This window comes from Anolis sagrei, chromosome 5 (genome assembly GCF_037176765.1).
Source record: "Anolis sagrei isolate rAnoSag1 chromosome 5, rAnoSag1.mat, whole genome shotgun sequence".
Lineage (NCBI taxonomy): Eukaryota > Metazoa > Chordata > Lepidosauria > Squamata > Dactyloidae > Anolis > Anolis sagrei.
In genome coordinates this window covers 149,945,672-149,968,104 of record NC_090025.1, presented here as the reverse complement: position 1 = coordinate 149,968,104, position 22,433 = coordinate 149,945,672, and positions in this window count along the sequence as shown.

The following is a 22,433-nucleotide window of genomic DNA, read 5'->3' as shown; positions in this document are numbered from 1 at the left end:
CTTGGCTGCGATCCGAGAGCTCCATCTCACGGATTCGCTATCCCTTTGAAGGAGCACCTGGCCCTCCTCCTTATCAGCAACATTCCTGTCCTGTGAGAACTGCTTCTCCAGCTCAACTGCAGGCTGAGAAAACTGTGAAAACTGAAAACCATCAGACTCAGGGGCCTGTTGAACCACAACACTTACGGCACCTACAGATGAGGAATCATTTGAGGGTTTCTCTGGGGATGATGGGTCACATAGTGGGGAAAACGGGGATGACACTGTGGATTGGTCTAAGGTAAAGGAAGTGCAAGCTATTTGTGTGGAGCCAGCATCTAGTGATACATTTATGGGATTCTCCGGAAGTGAAGATTGGCAATTGGAGAATACAGCTGAGTCTTAGGAGGAATCTAAGTCTTGACAGGAGATGGAGAAGATGGAGGGATGGGCATGGGCATGGGACCTCACTTGAAGAGTTGGGAGCAGCTGCAAGGGATAATTATGGGGCGGTGGTCAGTTCATCTTCTGATGATGATGATGATGATGTGTAATAAAATTGGCTTCAGAAATGGGGAATCTTTGCAGAAGGCAAGGTGTTGGTATATGTTCGTGCATTGGGTACTGTTTGGACTTGTCACTGCCTGTTCGTGTTCGGCATTGGGTTTGGGATCTGCAGTTTGCTGCTCCTGTTCATGTGTGCTTTCAACTTGGATTGGATTCTCGTGAGTGTGGATTTCCCCCTTCCTTGACCTTGGACCAGCTTGACTACTACGCTGCTTTTGTGGACTTTGGAACTTCGCTACTTTAGATTTCTCCTGCTATGACCCTGGACTTTGCTTGACTACACTTTCCTCCTTGCGGCTTCTCTGATTTGTTAACCATTTGCTTGCTGTACCTTTTCTTTGTGTGATTTCGGAGTTCTGTGTTTTATTCGGTTCTTTTGTCCAAATAATCTGGATTATACTTTTGTTTACCCTTTTGAACCAGGACTGGTTTTACCTTTGTGTTTTGACCAGAGGCATTGAGTTAAGTGTCTCTGAGTCTTTTTTTCATGTTTAAATAAACTCTGTTTTGGAACTAACTCTGAGCCTGGCCCTTTAAGGCGTCTGTGATTCCGACAATCACTTTGGTATCCCTACAGATGTGGTGAGGGGGCTTTGTGTTCCAATGAGCCTGCGAGCATACCACCAAAGTCATGCACTCCCAGGAGGGGCCACAGGGGGGTTCTAGACCGAGCACAATTTGAAGACCTGGAGACCTCAATGGCAGATCAAGTGGAAGATAACATGGTACATGTTACAACGGTGTGAAGGCAGAAGAAATAAAAACAAACCATCCAAAGTCCTAGCAAGTGGTGAAGGGGACAGAACTGCCAGCCTTCTTTAAGAGAGTGACTCACTCCTTGAAACAGCTATAAACTGCAGCTGCCATCAGTCTATCTTCATCGCAGTGAACACCAAGAACCACTGCATCATTGTGCTTTAATGAAGACCACAGATGTGGACCTGTAACACTACAGTCTGTTGTGGTGGGTGGTTCCTTTGTCAGAGATATACCTGCATCATTGTAAAGATATAACTCACAGCCTGTGATGTCGGATCTCGCCCAAACATATTAAATAATTAACTATTTGCTGCCTTTGTATAGCATCCTGAGGCAGCTATCTCACTCTTGTAAATAACATATAATTAGTGTTAACTTCCTTTTTCAATACTGGGCATTTTAATGCTCCATTAATTTGTGTAGTGTTTCTTAAGAGTTTCCTAATCCTGGAGGAAATGTATTTTTATATGTTATGCAAGGTTTGAGGGGTTTTTTTATCTTTTCTTTTCCATTTTTTAAAATCTCTTAGGATTATACCACTGAATGTAAGATTTCATTTCTCCTGTGTGATTTACTTCAAGGACAGGATCATTTCTTTTCAACCCACACATTGATCTGTAGGCTCATAGTGTAACCCCAAATCATGTTGTTCTAAATTCTCTTTGATCCTTTCTCCTTATATCTGCTGCACTTCAGTATACTTAGACATCTTTCTTCTTGCTGCTTTAAGGTAAAAGAAAAATGTAAGAAACAGTAATAAATATAATACGTGAAAGTACATATGTAGAATCTCCAGTGGGACTTTTAAGCTACAAATAAACATTATTTTCCGCACTCTGCAAATAAATGTGTCAAAGTGAAAATAAATCATTAATTTTAATGGTAGGGCTACTGATTAAAGCAGCAGCAACATTAACATGTTATGCTAGAAAAGGAAACCAGCAAGTCTCTGGTAACTGTCCAGTGACAGTCTTGCAAAAATATGTATCTTTTTTATTAATGCTTAAGCTAACCTTTTGCAGCAAGTTATGATGACAAATATATATCAAGCACATTAATGAAAAGAGGTCACACAATTTCACAACTGAAGAAATATGTGTCTCCACAAGCCATTGTAAATTGCTTCATTTATGCTATGGAAATTTGTCTATCAGAGAATTAGTTGTTTATTTATTCGGTTGCTTCTGACTCTTTGTGACCTCATGGACCAGCCCAGGCCAGAGCTCCCTGTCAGCCATGGCCACTCCCAGCTCCTTCAAAGTCAAGCCAGTCACTTCAAGGATACTATCCATCCATCTTGCCCTTGGTCTGCCCTTCTTCCCTTTTCCTTCCTTTTCCCCAGCATCATAGTCTTCTCCAAGCTTTCCATGAGTAGCCAAATTACTTCATCTTTGCCTGTAATATTCTTCCCTCCAGTGAGCAGTCGGGCTTTATTTCCTGGAGTCTGGACCGGTAGGGATGTGCAATTTAGTTAAACTCTGTGCCATTTTCAGTGTCTGAATTTCAACCCACCCCCCCCCCCCTTCATTTTTCAGGAGCCTCCTGCATTTGGGTGGATAAAATTTCGTTTTTCAATCTGGCAATCAAAAGATCAATTTTCACTTTGAGAAGATCCGGCCCACTGGTCGCAATGGGGGAACTTCTGAGGCTTCCCTTTAAATCATTTTTAGAGTCTTAGTCTTAAAAAACCACTTTTCTGGGATCGTCTCCCCTAATATTCTTCAACTAGTCCTGGGTTAAGGCTTCAGACTTAAGAAACCACCTTTTCAGGGTTATCTCCCCTAATATCCTTCAACTAGACCTGTTTTAAGGCATAAGGTTTAAGAAATCACCTTTTCTGAGGTTGTCTCCCCTAAGATCCTTCAACTAGACCTAGGTTAAGGCATCAGTCTTAAGAAACCACTTTTTCTGGGGCTGCCTCCCTAATATCTTTAAACTAGACCTGGGTTAGGGCATCAGACTTAAGAAACCACTTTTTCTGGGGTCATCTCCCCTAATTTCCTTGTTGCAGTCCAGCCACCAAGTGGATATTTCTGCACCCAAAATAACACTCAGCCAACAAGGAAAAATTGAACTGAATTAAAATGTACTGTAAAAAGAAGTGTAATATAGAAAAAATCTAGTTGAAAAATACATTCCAAAATAAAAACTAGAAAAATCTCCTCAGATTGTACATAAAAGGCAGAAGCATGAATGCATTCTAAATACTGGTTTCAAGGAACATTCCAAAATTCAGGTTACAGCCATAATATTCTTGATGCAGCAAACTGCACAGATCAGTATAGAAAGCAAAGCCAAAAATCCACAGAACTTAGACTATATCCAAAACATAACTCTTCAATTCCAAACCAGGAAACATGGCATGAAAGCAAAGCCAAAAATCTTTTATCCCACAGCTCATCGAAACAGGATAATCTTCTCTTGAAAATGCAAAGTTGCTCTCACAAAGAAAAACTCACAGCGCTGACTTAAGAAACCAACTCATTTCCAAGGGGACACTAACAATCTACCACCCAGCATTTCTCTGTTAATCTTTTAGATGCTGTGAGCATTATCATCTTAACTGAAGGTACTGAGATATAGGCAACAACCCAGTTTCTCCCTTCTCTCTAGCATCATTCCCAGGGTGAGGCCAAGCCTCTGGCTGCGTTTCCTGGGAACCATTCTCACCACAATCAGATCTGTCTGTGAAGCAATTCCCTTCATCCCAAGAAGAATTACTTTCTCCCTGAGACACTACAGATATGTTGGGCTACAATTCAGACTCTATTTGAAGAGTATCAGGCCCCATCACCAAAGGGTCCCCCCTTCTACTCCTCAGACCAGGCCCCAACAATGCTTCAATTAGACCTGGGTTAAGGCATCAGACTTACAAAACCACTGTATTGTTGAAGGCTTTAGTGGCCAGAATCACTGGGTTGTTGTAGGTTTTTTGGGCTGTATGGAGATATTCTAGAAGCTTTCTCTCTTGATGTTTCACCTTTTTTAGGGTTGGCTCCCCTCATATCCTTCAACAAGAACTGGGGAGGAATTAAATTTTCACTGTGATGATTCAAGGGAGTCAGGCTATCTCCTCCCTTCAGTTAATAATGGTTTTGGGTATGTAGCATTGCAGTAGATATCTTTATGGACAATGCACAATGACTGTATGCAGCTGAAAGTAGTGTAGGTGGATTTATTCATGTGAACAATTACACATGATATGTGTGCATGTGCCTTCATTTGACCTGTCAATTTATAGTGACCCCATGAATTTCACATGATTTTCTTATGCAAGGAATACTCTGAGATAGTTTTGCCAGTTCCTTCCTCTAAAATGTAGCCTATAGCACCTAATATCCTAATAACCGTAATGAATACAGCAGCATTAAAGCACAACCACAATTCAATCCTTTTATAGCCAAATGTTACCCTCTTTGTAATCACTCTATTTTGAAAACATCTTACGCACATTAAAAGACATACAAATGGGTTTTTAAAGGCTGGTAAAATTATTATTATATAGATGAAGTTCTGATAGTTGGCATTTAAGAAAACACACATACAAAACAAAACAGGAAGACTGGAACTAAAGCTGAGTCTTAATTAAGATTAATTAATTAGATGCCACAAGATTACTAAAGATTATAATGTATATGAGTACTCCAAGTATCTGGATTATGACAAGGATTATTGAGAATTTTAGTGTCTGATTCCTTTAGCTTATTAAGACAATGCCGGCAAATCAGTGAAATATTGGCCAACTGGTAAATGTATAAAATAGTATTGTTTATTTGCATCAATATATTGCATTACTATTTCAGTTAAAACTAGTGGTTTCATTACAATAGACCTAAATTAAAATTACTATGCAATAGACAACTTTAAAAATTCCAAACAATTGCTATTTGTAAACAATTCAGAAAGATAAATCAGGCTTACTTTTAATTAAATTACTGTCTTTGTTTAAGACCCTTTGTGATGGCTTGTAAATGAGTTTTAGATAATCTTGAGGTGCAACAGTTAATCTTTTCTCCTGAGTGCCTTCTTATAGCACCCTAATTAAATCTGGAGAGTGACACTTTTCCACCTCCTCTTAAAACTGGTAAATCTCTGGTAAATCTCTGTATTTAGGTCACCTATGCACTCTTCTTAGCTTTATACTCTTGTTTATGTTACTTTAAATAAAAAAACTTTCATAAGTATAAATATCTAGTAGTTTAACTACCAAACTAACATTTAAACTGAAACCACTCCTTCAAGGAGCAGCCTACAACTTTAGATATTGCACTACAATAATAGTCTTCTCATCATGAATGTAGTCAGTTGTGTTTGGGGATCTAAGTGGTGGTGAAGGGATCCTCAACTAAAAATACCCCTACCTTTAATTAAATTCTTGGCTAGCATTGATTCCAGATTTTTTTCCAGGTACTTGAAATAGTAAACAATGAGGAGAATGATTTCACATTTCTATCATGGAAGTAGATAACCTCATCACATGGGGTGAAATTGGAATCATGTGCCAGTTCACCTTCTCCTTTAAGAAGAAGGCCACGAGCTTCCATTACATGACATACTGCAACTTCTGACGGGGCTCCATCTTAATAGAAAAAAACAAACTGGCACATGCCACCATGGTAACAACATGGGAGGCTTTCCATGTTGCTTTAGATATACAGGGGAAAGCCCGGCAGCAGGCGCTTCCTTCCATGGGATGGGAATACGGGTGAGTCAGGCGATGCGGGGCACTGCTAGAATAACCACAATCCCTGGCAATTTCAGTAGCATGTGTGAAGACGTTGTTTTTGTTTCACTAAAGCACATATAGTATCTCTGTAACAGTGAAAATAAATTCACAGATGAAAACTGGAGCATGTATGATCAAGAAACATTTGAGTATTCTCAAGATGGTAAACATTATTAATGATAAATATCAGACAACCTGAGAGAAGCTGCAGTTGTTTGTTTTTGCCTGAACCTACTGGGAAAGGAAAAATTCTATCACCCTCCACACTGGGTTAAATGCAAACTAGTTTTGCACCATGAACTCAGTTCGCAGCATTTAAAGCAAGCCAAGAACAAAGGAAGCTATCACAGGAATATACTATCTGCCACTATTTTATAGGTCTCTAGGTAAAGGTAAAGGTAGTCCCCTGACATTAAGTCCAGTCATGTCTGACTCTGGGGTGTGGTGCTCATCTCCATTTCTAAGCCGAAGAGCCAGCGTTGTCCGTAGACACCTCCAAGGTCATGTGGCCGGCATGACTGCATGGAGCGTCGTTACCTTCCCGCTGGAGTGGTACCTATTGATCTACTCACATTTGCATGTTTTCGAACTGCTAGGTTGGCAGAAGCTAGGGCTGACAGCGGAAGCTCACACCGCTCCCCGGAATCGAACCTGCCACCTTTCGATCAACAAGCTCAGCAGCTCAGTGCTTTAACCCACTGCGCCACCGGGGGCTCCCTTTATAGGTCTCTAAACAAGCCCAAAATAATTCAGTGATATTTATTCCCACAAAAACTTGCAGGAACTCACTCAAAATCTGTCTTTAGCCTTTAGCCTAGTGCACTCTGACATTTCACTGCTAACAAAATGCAAAGAGCATGAATATGAAAGCAATATTTCCAAGACCTTCAACACCAGAAAGTTATATTAACTTTGATTAAATTCAAAATATGAAACCCCACTGTGCAATGTGAATTAAAATATTCAGTTGGATAAAGACTTAATTGCAAAGTCCAATAGATTTATTTTCACTTTTTGTATTTTCTTTTCTATTGAGATGCTTTTTAATTGAAAGTATTCCCATCCCTCCTTTTACTTCCCCTTTTCTTTGTTTTTCTTTTGTTTTTGCCTCTCTTCATCTGATCTGTTCTATTTTAGGTTCTAAAATGTGAACAAATCATGGAGTGGATCTGTTTAGAAGTTTAGAAAAAGTTACACCAAAAACTAAGGAACCTTTTGGGCTATATTCTACTCTAACTACCATAGGAATATCTTGTGGAACTCTTGGGTATGGTGAAACACTAAACCTGTGTAACAATTTTAAATGTGTGTCTTCAAGTCACTTGTCAACTAATGAAAACACTATGAATTTCACAGGATTGTCTTGGGCAAGGAATACTCAGAAATCTAGATAGAGGGGAGCAGAAGACATTTCCATCTTGTCTCCTGCCTATTTCATCAGTTGGGAGGTCCCTCCCCCTTCTGGCACCAATGGCTGCTCTGGCCAGAGCGAAGACAGAGGGGAGCAGAAGACATTTCCATCTTGTCATCTGCCTATTTCATCAATTGGGAGGCCCCTGCCCCCCTTCTGGCACTAACGGGTGCTCTGGCCAGAGAGAAAGCAGAGGGAAGCAGAAGACATTTCCATCTTGTCTTCTGCCTATTTCATCAGTTGGGAGGCCCCTCTCCCTTCTGGCACCAATGGCTGCTCTGGCCAGAGCGAAGACAGAGGGGAGCAGAAGACATTTCCATCTTGTCCTCTGTCTTTACTAATAATACAATATAATATATTGTATGTACATATAATATTTATAATATTATAATGTAATACAATATAATACTAGTAATAATAAGAAAATATTATAATTATAATTATATATTTACATTACATGCAACATTACTAATAATATTACAATATAATGGTACAGTGCAATATAGTAATATATAATAGTGATATTGTACTATGCTAATAATATAATATATTGTATGAAAATATATATTGTAAGCCACTCTGAGTCCCCTTTGGGGTGAGAAGGGTGGCATATAAATGCTGTAAATAAATAAATAAATACAGCACCTGGTATTTGTTAGAAGTCTCCCATTCAAGTACTAACCAGGTATCTGGTGCCTTTTGAATATTTACACCAAATAACAATTCCAAATACCTCTCCATAATGTACAAATCTCAGGATTTGAGATGATTTTGCCATGGCAGTTAAAATAGAATCATGATGCTGTAACTATGTAGTAGAAAATGACTCTTAAACAGAAAAAGAATTTAAAAAGTGGTAATAACCAAACACACTAGCATTTTCTGAACAGAGATAAAGATAACACTAAAATACCCAACAAGAAAGATGAATTCAACCCTAACTACAATAAAAGCCTGACTCAGGAGATGGGACAGGCCTAGTGAAGAAAGAGAGAAAACAAAGTTCAAAAGAAAGAGAAAGAAACTTCCAATAGTCCCTCAAATCAACCCTGGATTGGCTCTTCAAACAGGTCTCACACAAAGCTCCCTTGTTTGTTCAACCTGTTTGCTTACTTCTGCTGCTCACACCTAGGAAGAAAGACCTTCGCTGCATAGCTGACCTGCTCTGATTATCCCCAACTAGCAAAGCTGTTGACAAATTCAGTTCTCTCTCCCTGAAGTCAAATGCTGAACAAGAGAACACTGTTGCTTATTTTTAGTGCCTAAATCCCTCTTGACTAGTCTGGCATTAAGAAAGAAATTGTCTGCTTATTCCTCACCCCATGTAGATGCTGTATAATCCAAATCATTTTGCAGTGACAGGCATCAGCAGGAATAGGGAAGATGAGTTGGGGTTCTTCTGCAATATTATTTATAATATAAGCAATTCCATTAATGTGTTGCCAAATGCATAAGTATTCAAAGAATGTAGCTGTCTGTGTAAAATTTAGCCTGAAAAGCTCCAAGTCCTGAGTCCAGAAAATATCTTTTTCTCTCCACAGTGTCAAGGGCTCTGTCAAAATATATAAGTAATCCCTTCTTAGTTCACCGTTCACACACTGAGACTTTACACTCCACCGCCAACAATAATAGGGAAGATGGCATTTAAGAGACTTCGAAGATATCTATAGGGTTCCTTAATGACCTGAAGAGTGCTGAGAGACTGTCTTTCAAGTTATGTGCAGCTGATATTTATCATTCTAAGCATATTTTCATCAACTGGTTTGCTAGAGGCACAAATAAAAACAACAGGAATTCATAAAAGACTTTTCATGAGTAAGTTTTATTTAAAGGACACCATCCTGAAAAAAATCCTACTTAACCTCTTTCTTGCAAAGTTTAGTTAATCGATCTTACTCTGGAGTTGGAAGATTCAGAGAAAGATGAGGAGGCAGATTGCTAGGAGTCTGCATCTCTTAAGAGCAATAGTTTTTCTGAGTGTGAAAATCTAGCACAAGAGGCTGAGGAGTTGCCTTGTTCACCATCAGGAGATTCAGAGGCTGAAGATTCATTGCCATCATCTTAATGAAGACACAGAGTGAGATTGCATCATTACTAGTAGTTGTTAAGTAGGAGACACTGATCTAAATGGGCACCTAGGTCTTGAAAAACCTATCAATAAATCTCAGAGCCATTCCCTGGAATTGTGTTACTGTTATTCCTTGTTCTTGATGACTAGCAGTACTTTGTATGTCAGCATGTTTCTGACCCTGGACCACTCTGTTTTACTTTTTACTAGTTTTGTTTATCTGGACTATTGACTTGCAGAAGTACTTCTGAACCTGCTGAGGACCACTCTATTGCTTTCAGATATATTCATACTGATTTTAGGATTTTTAAAAAGTTTTGATTTTTTTTTTTAAAAAAAAAGCCACAACAGCCATCTCATTGAATGTCTCTCATATTAACCAATAGAACTTTCATTTAGGGATTTCTTCCTAGCCTAACACAGAAATTTACCTACTAGAAGTATCAGTCCATCTTCCTCTTTGCAGATTCAACAATTTCCTGGAACTCTGGCTGGCTGCTGCTATGGAGAGACAAATCCCCTATCCTGATTGGGCTTTCTGATGCAGAGAAAAATTCTGGGAAATGTAATTTAGGGCAGGGCCTTTTGAATTCTCTGGCATAGTGCTCCTCACCTTCCCAAACTACATTTCCCAGAATTCTGTGTTTTCTCAGTCTCTTTCCCAGTGAACTCTTATTTCTCCCTGCTGCTTCCTTCTCCTAATGGTGAGAGGCCATTAATTTAAAGAGGAATGGCAGGCTTTTTGGCTTGGCTTTGCTTGCTTGTGCTGAAAATGAAACTGACTTTGGGAGGCTTCTGAGGTTTACAAAATTTAAATATAAAAGTATTGAGTAAGTTTTGACTCTTAAGTTTTCGGCACAGGCCATGCCCGCATGTCAGATATCATGTCATAAGTATAAAATTAACTAATTTGATGCAACTTACAATGACTAATGAAAAATTGCACATCCCTTGTAGATTCCCTTTGTTTCCTTTCCCACTGCATAAAATATTGGTGGCAACATAACTAAATCTGGAAAACTGGATAAAAATGGCTATTTTCAGTTGTTTCTGTTAGTTTCTGATAAAAGCTTCCTGTTACATCTTTTACTAGGAATGTAGGAAAATGTTGCTGTCTTAGGACCTCATCACATGGAGTCCATAAGCCATGGGACAGCAGGGGAATCCACTGGGCAGTGAGGAGAATCAATGGGGCAGTGGGGAAAACCATCGGGCAGCAACCCACCTTGCCTCCTTACCATCTATAATGATATTGCTATTGATCAATCCCGCATCGCTGCCACCAATATAAAGATACAAGGGAACACTCTAGCTGCCCAAAATATTAAAGGTGTTTTTAAGACCACCAAGCACTGTGTCTTATTATTTCTTCTTTAAAAAAAAAAACAGTTGAGGCTGTTTAAGGAACTATAGCCACAAAGGCACACTTGACTCAGGCTTTTAAAAATTTTGAATAATCGATGAAAGTTTATTGATAAAAACACAAGAAAGTGCTGTTTAATATCTTGGTTGTTACAGAGAAATTTTGGCTTTTGTCTTGAAATGCGAATTGGTTACATATAATGGTTCTGTCTTTGTTACAATACAGAGATTTTCTTCTCTTCCTTAACAAGCAAACCTAACAGGAACTGAATCTCTGTCAGGATTAATTCTGTAGCTTAGCTACCCTAAACTATGGCCTAACTAACTACAATCCAGCTATGTTTCCCCTCATAGCTGTTCCAGTTTGCTTCAGCTGACTTTGCTGGGAAACCTATGACAAAATGCCTTCTCCTAAACTATCTCAAGCACCAACTTCTAAAACACCCTTTCTCTCCCTACTCTAATCTCCAACTCTCTCTTTCTTTCTGAAAAGGCTCTTTTCCCCTCCAAGTCTCTCTAAACTCTGCCCCTTTTCCTAAACCAATCCTGGCCATTCTCATGCTGACTCGGGCCTAAGACACTCCCCCCCTCTAAAATGGTGCCTTCCCTGATTTTAAATGGCTACTGCTGCTTTTCCCAGGCCCACATAAGCTGCAAACTAGCTGGCAGACTTCTTCTAGGCCCTGCCATCCAGGCGGAAAAAGGTAAGGGATCTTTACATTCCCTCCCCACCTCGAGTCGGTTTGCGGAGTGAAGAGGTTTGCAGACCTCTTCTGAAGCAAAGCCTAACAATATCCTAAGTCTAACTAACCCCTCTAACTAACCTATCTAATCTATGTATATAACATTATCTATATACCTTCTGCAATAACCACATATGCAAATGTTAATGCTATACATTAAGCAATCAATATATACAATAAATACATTCCTGAAAAAAAAACATGTTAAATACATTACAACAATGCATATAAACACTCTAACCTAGTAAATACAATACAGTAAAGAACCTCCGACAATGCTAATTAAACTGCCACCAAACTGTAAAGAGACTCTAGTATAAAAGTCTCTGTTTGTGTTGTGAGGTAATTTTGGTAGAATGGATGCACAGAACGTAGAATTAATGGAGATGAGGCAGTTTTAAAACAAACAAAGAGAACAAGTTTATTTTTAAACAAAGCTTATGGTTGCAATATAAAGATGTTAAGCTTGGCATATACTTGATGGTTACAATATGAAGAGGTTAAGCTTGGCATATACTTGATGGTTACAATATGACTTGGTTGCGATACAGTTCAGACTTTTGATGTTACAACTTATAAACTCTTGCTGTAGTGAAGTGCTTTATTATTCAGTGTTCCCTGCTGTGAATACTCACACTGTTTGATCAATACTGGATCAAATCACTGATCTCCAGTCTTCCACCGACTGGCGATCCTAAAAAGCCTCTGTTAGCTCTTTCTAACCAAAGCAATCTAACAGAATTTCCCCTTCAGCTTCCTAGCTGAAGAAATATTCACGAACACTAAAAACTAACTACACTTCTTCACTCCTCAGAGTCTCTTGGCAAAGTCACCACTGCTGTTGGTATCGCAGGTCCCAAACCTTTTAATCTTATTTCAGAGGTAGGCCACTGAAATTCCTGAGGTATTATTTCTGGATGTACTATACATACTTCAGAGCCGGTATCTCGAAGTCCTTTTACATCTTTGTTGTCAATGGAAATGGTTTCTAAGTAATCTTTAGTTGGGCTGTTTGACAAGATGAACAAACATTGTTTCTCTTGAGGCTCTGAATCTGAACTCTCCTTTGACAAAGTATCTGGTTCTGCCTTTTGTGTTTCTTTTACTTTATTCACAAAGAGGGTTGTTTTCTCTTTCCTTAACAGGGGACATTGATACTTTATATGGTCCCATTTTCCACACTGGAAGCACCTTCTTTTTACCTCAGGAGCAGTTTGTCTTGTTACACCCTGCCTCCTCCAGATGGTGTTTTCTATGTCAGAACCTTTTTCTGGCTGTGGGCGCGTTTGTTGTTGATAAAATGGCTGCCTGTTTGTTCTTTTATCACTTGGCAGATCTTCCCTTTTGAATCCTTCTTTTAGGGTTGTTATTTGATCTGCCATAACCGCTGCCTCTACAATAGTGGATGGTTTGCGATCCTGAATCACCCAGCGAATATCATAAGGCACTAATTGAAAAAATTGTTCCAGCTTTAAAAGTTCTCTCAGCTGTTGGTAATCTTCCACCTCAGACGTCCTCAGCCAACTATCGAACAGTTGAGACAATTTAGAGGCCACCTGAGCAAAACTTTGGGTTTTATCTCTCTTTAGGGTCCTGAACTTAAATCTGTAGTATTCAGGAGTTAAACGAAACTCTTGTTGAATCTGTTTCTTAAACAAATCATAATCTCCATAAGACTCCTCAGGCATTTGTCCATAAATCTGTAAGAGCTTTCCACTTATCTGAGGCCTTAGGTATGTCATCCATTTTTCCTTAGCAACCCCAAAATCTCTACAACATCTCTCAAAAGAGATTAAAAATTTCTCTGCATCATCGTCCTTGGTAAATTTAGGGAATTTCTTCATCAAATCTGGGGTATCCACTCCAGATCTCCCTTCCTGGATGTCACTGGATGTTTGAGACAAAGCTAATCTTTGCTTCTGCAGCTCAAATTCCATTCTCTTCAATTCTAACTCCTGTTCCAATTCTCTCTCTCTTCGTCTTTCTTCAAATTCTCTCTCTTTGTTCTCTCAAATTCTCTCTCTTCAAATTCTCTTTGTTTCGCCTCCATCTCCAATCGTTTCATCTCTAGTTTGTACTTATAAGCCATTTCTGACACAGGTCCTGGCTCTGTTTCTGCTTCAGAGCCCGAACTTCCTTCTTGGTCTCCCTCTGTTTCCTCAGCAAGCTTTCTCTGTCGCCTGGTAGCCATATTCCAATAACTTTTACCTCACAACTTATTCCTAAAATAGTCTTAAGGCACTTGATCAGTTGTTAAACGTATCCCGTCGTCTGCCACCAAAAATTGTAAAGAACCTCCGACAATGCTAATTAAACTGCCACCAAACTGTAAAGAGACTCTAGTATAAAAGTCTCTGTTTGTGTTGTGAGGTAATTTTGGTAGAGCGGATGCACAGAACGTAGAATTAATGGAGATGAGGCAGTTTTAAAACAAACAAAGAGAACAAGTTTATTTTTAAACAAAGCTTATGGTTGCAATATAAAGATGTTAAGCTTGGCATATACTTGATGGTTACAATATGAAGAGGTTAAGCTTGGCATATACTTGATGGTTACAATATGACTTGGTTGCGATACAGTTCAGACTTTTGATGTTACAACTTATAAACTCTTGCTGTAGTGAAGTGCTTTATTATTCAGTGTTCCCTGCTGTGAATACTCTCACTGTTTGATCAATACTGGATCAAATCACTGATCTCCAGTCTTCCACCGACTGGCGATCCTAAAAAGCCTCTGTTAGCTCTTTCTAACCAAAGCAATCTAACAATTTCCCCTTCAGCTTCCTAGCTGAAGAAATATTCACGAACACTAAAAACTAACTACACTTCTTCACTCCTCAGAGTCTCTTCCCTGACTCTGCTACTCTCTCAGAGTCCCTATCTGACTCTGCTACTCTCTCAGGGTCTCTTCCTCCTGACTGAACCTAACTGTCACTTTCTAAACCTTTTTCTCTCTAAGCTCCTCCCACCTCCTCTTCTGCCTTGTTTCCATGGCAACATATCTCTCACAGCTAGGCCGCTCCTGCCATAGGCAACCAATGTAAAACACAAATACAGTTATAAACACATTATAATAAACACTTCTGTACACCTTCCCCCCTAGAAAAATTATTTTTGGACCATTCTCAATCCCGGAATGGCAAAAATAATTCTACATATTATCTAACAATATATACATACACACCATTTCTGAAAGGGAAACATATTATGGTTAAATACATTACAACTTATACATACATACAAACCTTTAACCCTACGAAATTCTAGATAAGGCGTCTGCAACTATGTTCCGTTTACCTGAAACATGTTTAATTTCAAATGTAAAATCCTGTAAACATAAACTCCATCTAAACGTGGCATAGGATAAGTATCTGTCTGGGTTACTTTATTTAACCGCCTATAATCCACGCAAAATCTAATTGTCTTGTCTGGCTTCTGTACTAACACTATGGGTGAAGCCCAAGAGCTAACTGATGGAACAATAATACCTAGGTCCAACATTTCTTTAATCTCCTTTTCAATACACTCATTAATTCTCCCCATGACCCTGTAGGGTGGAGATACTATAGGAGTTGCATCACCGGTGTTTATTTGATGCTGGACTCCCTGGACCTTTCCTGGCAAATCTAAAAATATGTCTTTATATTTACTCAAAACTTTCACAACCTCTCTTCGCTGTGGTTGGGACAATTCTATGTTCATTTCTACTCGATCTAAATTTTTGTACTGTTCACGATCACCCTCCCAAAAAGAAAAGGGACCGGACTCTTCTTCCGAAACAACAAAACATACATTAGCAGACCTTCCAACATAAGGCTTTAACATGTTTACATGAACTCTTCTTTCTACATTGGAATGTTCATCATAAATATCATAGTTTATTTGGTTGTGCTTCCCGGTGATCTTCCAGGGTCCCGACCAATCCAATTGAAGTTTGTTGGTTTTGTTGGGAGATAAAAATAAAACTTCATCTCCGATGTTGAAGATCTTTGGTTTAGCAGTAGAATCATAATAGTCTTTTTGTCTCTGCTGAGCCGCAAGCAAATGTTCTTGTGCAATGTCCCTAGCTAGTTGCATTGTTGCTTGAAGATCCTTTAAATACTCCGACACTGGAACTGGATCTGTTGCTGGACTTTCCTCCCAATATTCCTTTATCAGGTCTAATGGACCACGAGCTTTCCTTCCATATAGCAATTCAAATGGACTGTAGCCAGTACTGTCATGAGGGACGGTCCTGTAGGCGAATAACAGTTGTTGCAATTTGACGTCCCAGTCATATGGCTTCTTTTGACTGTAAGAATTTATCATTTTGACTAAAGTCTTGTTCATATTTTCAACTAGTCCATTTGTCTGTGGGTGATAAGCTGTTGAAGTCAGGTGTCTGATTCCACATAACTCAAGCAATTTCGACATAAGTCTGGAAGTAAATTGAGTTCCCAAATCCGAAACCAATTCTCTAGGATAACCAGTTCTTCCCCAAATGGATAACAGTGCATTTGTAATCGTTGTTGTCTCGATGTTAGTTAGAGCTACAGCCTCTGGATATCTTGTGGCGTAGTCAATCATGGTTAAAATGTATCTGTAACCACGTCTGCTAGGCTTACAAAGAGGACCCACTATGTCAATGCCCACTCTGTAAAATGGTTCTCCAATTATCGGCATAGGGATCATAGGAGCTTTAATTTTATCCCTTCCACTACTCAATCTTTGGCAGATATCACAAGACTGGCAAAACTCTTTGATCTTCTGGAACATGCCAGGCCAATAAAAGTTCTTAGTGATTCTCTTTGTGGTTTTCCTCACACCCAAATGACCACCTTGAGGGTTTTCGTGTGCCACCCTCATCAGCTGTTCTCTAAAACTTTGAGGCACTACGATTTGATTACATGTCACTTCACATTTGACTTCACATTTCTGGTTTCTCTATATAAGACACCATTCTTTAACACAAACTCGGAGGGCTGTCCTTTTGCCGATACTGTGGGGTTTTGAGCCAAAACGAATAGAGGTTTAAGAGATTCATCGGCTCCTTGTTCCTGCCGAATTTCTTCAATTCCTCCCGTCTTCTTAACAAGCTCAGCAACCGTAGCGCTGGATTCCGGACTCTCATCCCCATCCTGTTGTATGGTGTAAAGAACGTATCAATGCCACCAATAAAATGTAAAGACGTGGTGTTAATCCCACCAAATGGGACCACCAAAAATGTAAGAAAGTTCCTAGACTGCTATTAAATTAAACTGCCACCAATAAGTTTAGAGACGCTGGTCTTAAAGTCTCTATTTATCCCTATTTGCGTTGTGAGGTGACTTTGGTAGAGTGGAATGCACCGAACGTAAAATCAATGGAGGAGGCAGATTTAAAATACAAAGAGAACAAGTTTATTATTAAACAAAATGTAATTGTTGCAATATTGAGATGTTGAGCTTGGCATATGCTTGATGGTTACAAAATGGCTTGGTTGAGATACATTCAGGCTTTAGATGTTACAATCTTATAAACTCCTTCTTCAGTGAAGTGCTTTATTATTTCAGTGTTCCCTGTTGTGAATATACACACTGTTTGTCCTATACCGGATCAAACCACTGATCTCCAGTCTTCCACTACTGGCGATCCTAAAACCCCCTCTGTTAGATTCTTTTTAACTCAAGCAATCTAACGAGGTTTCCCTTCAGCTCCCTTGCTGAAGAAATATTCACAAACACTAAAACTAACTGAATCTATACTGCTTCACACCACAGTGCCCTAACTGTCTCTGCTCCTCCTCTCAGGGTCTCATCCTCCTGACTGAAACTAACTCAGAGTCCCTATCTGACTCTGCTACCCTCTCTCAGGGTCTCTTCCTCCTGACTGAACTACTTTTCCAGAGTCCTATCTGACTCTGCTCCTCCTCTCAGGGTCTCATCCTCCTGACTGAAAATTAACTGTCACTTTCAAACCTTTTTCTCCTTAAGCTCCGCCCACCTCCTCTTCTTGCCTTGTCACCATGGCAACCTATCTCTCACAGCTAGGACATGGCAACCAATGTAAAACATAAATACAGTTTAAACACATTATAAATAACACTTTATAATAAACATATCTCTACATATGGCATAACACATGGCTTTTTGATCAGGGTTTTCGTTGTTATATTCTTCCTCCTCACACGTCATCCTCCAGTTTTCAATCTTCTTAGCCAGATCATTTCCAATTAAACATCTGTATGGTATGTCAGGACTGACTGCAAAATCCCACATACCCTTCCATCCTCCATATTCTATTGGCAAAGTCACCACTGCTGTTGGTATCGCAGGTCCCAAACCTTTTAATCTTATTTCAGAGGTAGGCCACTGAAATTCCTGAGGTATTATTTCTGGATGTACTATACATACTTCAGAGCCGGTATCTCGAAGTCCTTTTACATCTTTGTTGTCAATGGAAATGGTTTCTAAGTAATCTTTAGTTGGGCTGTTTGACAAGATGAACAAACATTGTTTCTCTTGAGGCTCTGAATCTGAACTCTCCTTTGACAAAGTATCTGGTTCTGCCTTTTGTGTTTCTTTTACTTTATTCACAAAGAGGGTTGTTTTCTCTTTCCTTAACAGGGGACATTGATACTTTATATGGTCCCATTTTCCACACTGGAAGCACCTTCTTTTTACCTCAGGAGCAGTTTGTCTTGTTACACCCTGCCTCCTCCAGATGGTGTTTTCTATGTCAGAACCTTTTTCTGGCTGTGGGCGCGTTTGTTGTTGATAAAATGGCTGCCTGTTTGTTCTTTTATCACTTGGCAGATCTTCCCTTTTGAATCCTTCTTTTAGGGTTGTTATTTGATCTGCCATAACCGCTGCCTCTACAATAGTGGATGGTTTGCGATCCTGAATCACCCAGCGAATATCATAAGGCACTAATTGAAAAAATTGTTCCAGCTTTAAAAGTTCTCTCAGCTGTTGGTAATCTTCCACCTCAGACGTCCTCAGCCAACTATCGAACAGTTGAGACAATTTAGAGGCCACCTGAGCAAAACTTTGGGTTTTATCTCTCTTTAGGGTCCTGAACTTAAATCTGTAGTATTCAGGAGTTAAACGAAACTCTTGTTGAATCTGTTTCTTAAACAAATCATAATCTCCATAAGACTCCTCAGGCATTTGTCCATAAATCTGTAAGAGCTTTCCACTTATCTGAGGCCTTAGGTATGTCATCCATTTTTCCTTAGCAACCCCAAAATCTCTACAACATCTCTCAAAAGAGATTAAAAATTTCTCTGCATCATCGTCCTTGGTAAATTTAGGGAATTTCTTCATCAAATCTGGGGTATCCACTCCAGATCTCCCTTCCTGGATGTCACTGGATGTTTGAGACAAAGCTAATCTTTGCTTCTGCAGCTCAAATTCCATTCTCTTCAATTCTAACTCCTGTTCCAATTCTCTCTCTCTTCGTCTTTCTTCAAATTCTCTCTCTTTGTTCTCTCAAATTCTCTCTCTTCAAATTCTCTTTGTTTTGCCTCCATCTCCAATCGTTTCATCTCTAGTTTGTACTTATAAGCCATTTCTGACACAGGTCCTGGCTCTGTTTCTGCTTCAGAGCCCGAACTTCCTTCTTGGTCTCCCTCTGTTTCCTCAGCAAGCTTTCTCTGTCGCCTGGTAGCCATATTCCAATAACTTTTACCTCACAACTTATTCCTAAAATAGTCTTAAGGCACTTGATCAGTTGTTAAACGTATCCCGTCGTCTGCCACCAAAAATTGTAAAGAACCTCCGACAATGCTAATTAAACTGCCACCAAACTGTAAAGAGACTCTAGTATAAAAGTCTCTGTTTGTGTTGTGAGGTAATTTTGGTAGAGCGGATGCACAGAACGTAGAATTAATGGAGATGAGGCAGTTTTAAAACAAACAAAGAGAACAAGTTTATTTTTAAACAAAGCTTATGGTTGCAATATAAAGATGTTAAGCTTGGCATATACTTGATGGTTACAATATGAAGAGGTTAAGCTTGGCATATACTTGATGGTTACAATATGACTTGGTTGCGATACAGTTCAGACTTTTGATGTTACAACTTATAAACTCTTGCTGTAGTGAAGTGCTTTATTATTCAGTGTTCCCTGCTGTGAATACTCTCACTGTTTGATCAATACTGGATCAAATCACTGATCTCCAGTCTTCCACCGACTGGCGATCCTAAAAAGCCTCTGTTAGCTCTTTCTAACCAAAGCAATCTAACAGAATTTCCCCTTCAGCTTCCTAGCTGAAGAAATATTCACGAACACTAAAAACTAACTACACTTCTTCACTCCTCAGAGTCTCTTCCCTGACTCTGCTACTCTCTCAGAGTCCCTATCTGACTCTGCTACTCTCTCAGGGTCTCTTCCTCCTGACTGAACCTAACTGTCACTTTCTAAACCTTTTTCTCTCTAAGCTCCTCCCACCTCCTCTTCTGCCTTGTTTCCATGGCAACATATCTCTCACAGCTAGGCCGCTCCTGCCATAGGCAACCAATGTAAAACACAAATACAGTTATAAACACATTATAATAAACACTTCTGAACAAATACCTTTTTCAATCCTAGTTTTTACTTTAACTCATGGCTCTGGACAACGTATCTGCGATGACATTTTGAGTGCCCTTTATATGCTTTATCTCAAAATCATAATCTTGGAGTGCTAAACTCCATTGAATTAACTTACTATTAGTGCTCTTAACCTGGTGTAACCACCTTAAGGGTGAATGATCTGTGCAAAGAGTAAACCTTCTCCCCCATAGGTATGGTTTTAGCTTAGTGATGGCCCACTCTATAGCCAAACACTCTCTTTCAATTACCGATAAGTGCTGTTCCCTTTCTATTAGTTTTTTTACTGAGATACAGCACAGGTTGTACCACACCTTCTTCATTTTCCTGTCCTAACACTGCTCCAAGTCCTACCTTGGATGCATCTGTGGTCAAAATGAAAGGTTGATCAAAACTAGGCGCTATTAACACAGGTTCAGTCATTAAGGCACTCTTTAGTAAATCATAAGCAGTTTGACACTCAGTTGTCCATTTTATCTTATCAGGTGATGTCTTTTTCGTGCAATCAGTTAACACAGCCACCAGAGAACTAAAATTAGGAATAAAACATCTGTAGAATCCTACAGCTCCTAAAAAAGATCGGATTTGTTTCTTGGTTTTGGGATTAGGCCATTCGCGTATTGCCTGTACCTTATCCATATCCGGCAATATGGAACCTCCTCCCACTATATGACCAAGATATTTGACATGTGATCTGGCCATTTGGCACTTAGAGGCTTTGACTGTTAAACCAGCCTCCCGGATTTTGTGCAACACCTTCCCTAAGTGTTCCAGGTGTTGTTCCCACGTCTGGCTATATATCGATAAATCATCTATATAGGCCTGCACAAAGTCTTTCATCCCTGATAACATCTGATCGATTAACCTTTGAAAGGTTGCTGTGGCGTTTTTTAGCCCGAAAGCGAGGACAGTAAATTGATACAAACCATCCTTTGAAATAAAAGCGGTTTTCTCCTGGTCCTCTGGGTGCATAGTCACCTGCCAATATCCTTTTGTGAGGTCCAGAGTTGTTATGTATTGGGCTGACCCTATGGTCTCTATGAGCTCATCTATACGCGGCATCGGATACACATCTGAGATGGTAACCTGATTTGATTTACGGTAGTCTACACAGAATCTGATGGTATTATCTGGTTTTGGGACTAACACAATAGGAGATGACCATGGGCTACTCGATGGTACAATTAAACCAAGGTTTAACATTTCTTGGATCTCTTTTGAGATCAGTCTGGCTTGTTCTCCTGTTACGCGGTATGGGGCAGATGCTGCCCTCTTAGCATGCAGCCAAGAAACAGTGTGCACAGAACTGGGATGAAAGCCCACTGAAAGTAGCCTTGCATCATATGATGACCTCTGGTGGGCTCCCGTCTCGCTGCATTTTGGCAGTGTCCTAAGACAGACCTTTTTTTCACATGTTATGAGGTCCATAGGCATAACAAAAGGGTGACTATGATGTAAACTTTGGTCTCTCAAATACTGTCTATTTCAATTTCATCTTTTAGGTTCATCTTCATGATCCTGGCAGTACATGGTAAAAATTGTAGCATCGGTGATCTCAACTATTTACTGTCATGTTATCCTATGCTTCAACAGGCATAAAAAGTAGGCTCACGTCAGATTCACAGAGGTGTGAACTCAGTTTTAAAAACTGAATTGCCAGGTGAGCATGTGAGGGTCTCTGGCAATGGCTGAAGCACATTGGAAGTAATTATTTTATTTCAACTCTCAGAACTCCTCAGGCAACATTAACTCAAAACTTTACCTTCCCATCTTGACACAACCTAAATTCCTGATAAAATATGGTCTTATGGATTATCATGAGGTAAGGTAATCATCATCATCATCATCATTATCATCATCATCACTTTATTTTTGTCTCTCATCTTCACTCCCAAAGGGACTCGGGGCAGCTTACATGTGTCTAAAACAATGCATAATAAACACACAATACAATACAAGATAAAACCAATAACATATAAAACAAGGTTCGAGCTCAAAACAGCGCCCAATAACCTATGATGGAAACTGTCGTAAAACATAGCCAACTGCAAACAGGAGCAGGGAATAGGAAAGTGCAAATTTTAGCGAATGAATTAGGGCATGGGGCAAAAGTGCTGTGCTATGGCTGTGCTGTGGCATTAATTGCAGACCATTGGGACTAGGCATTTTCAAAAGCTTGTCCAAACATTCAAGTCTTCAATTCCTTCCAGAAGGAGGACAGTGTGTGGGTCTACCTAACCATAAGCTTAGCTTATGACCTCTTACCTAT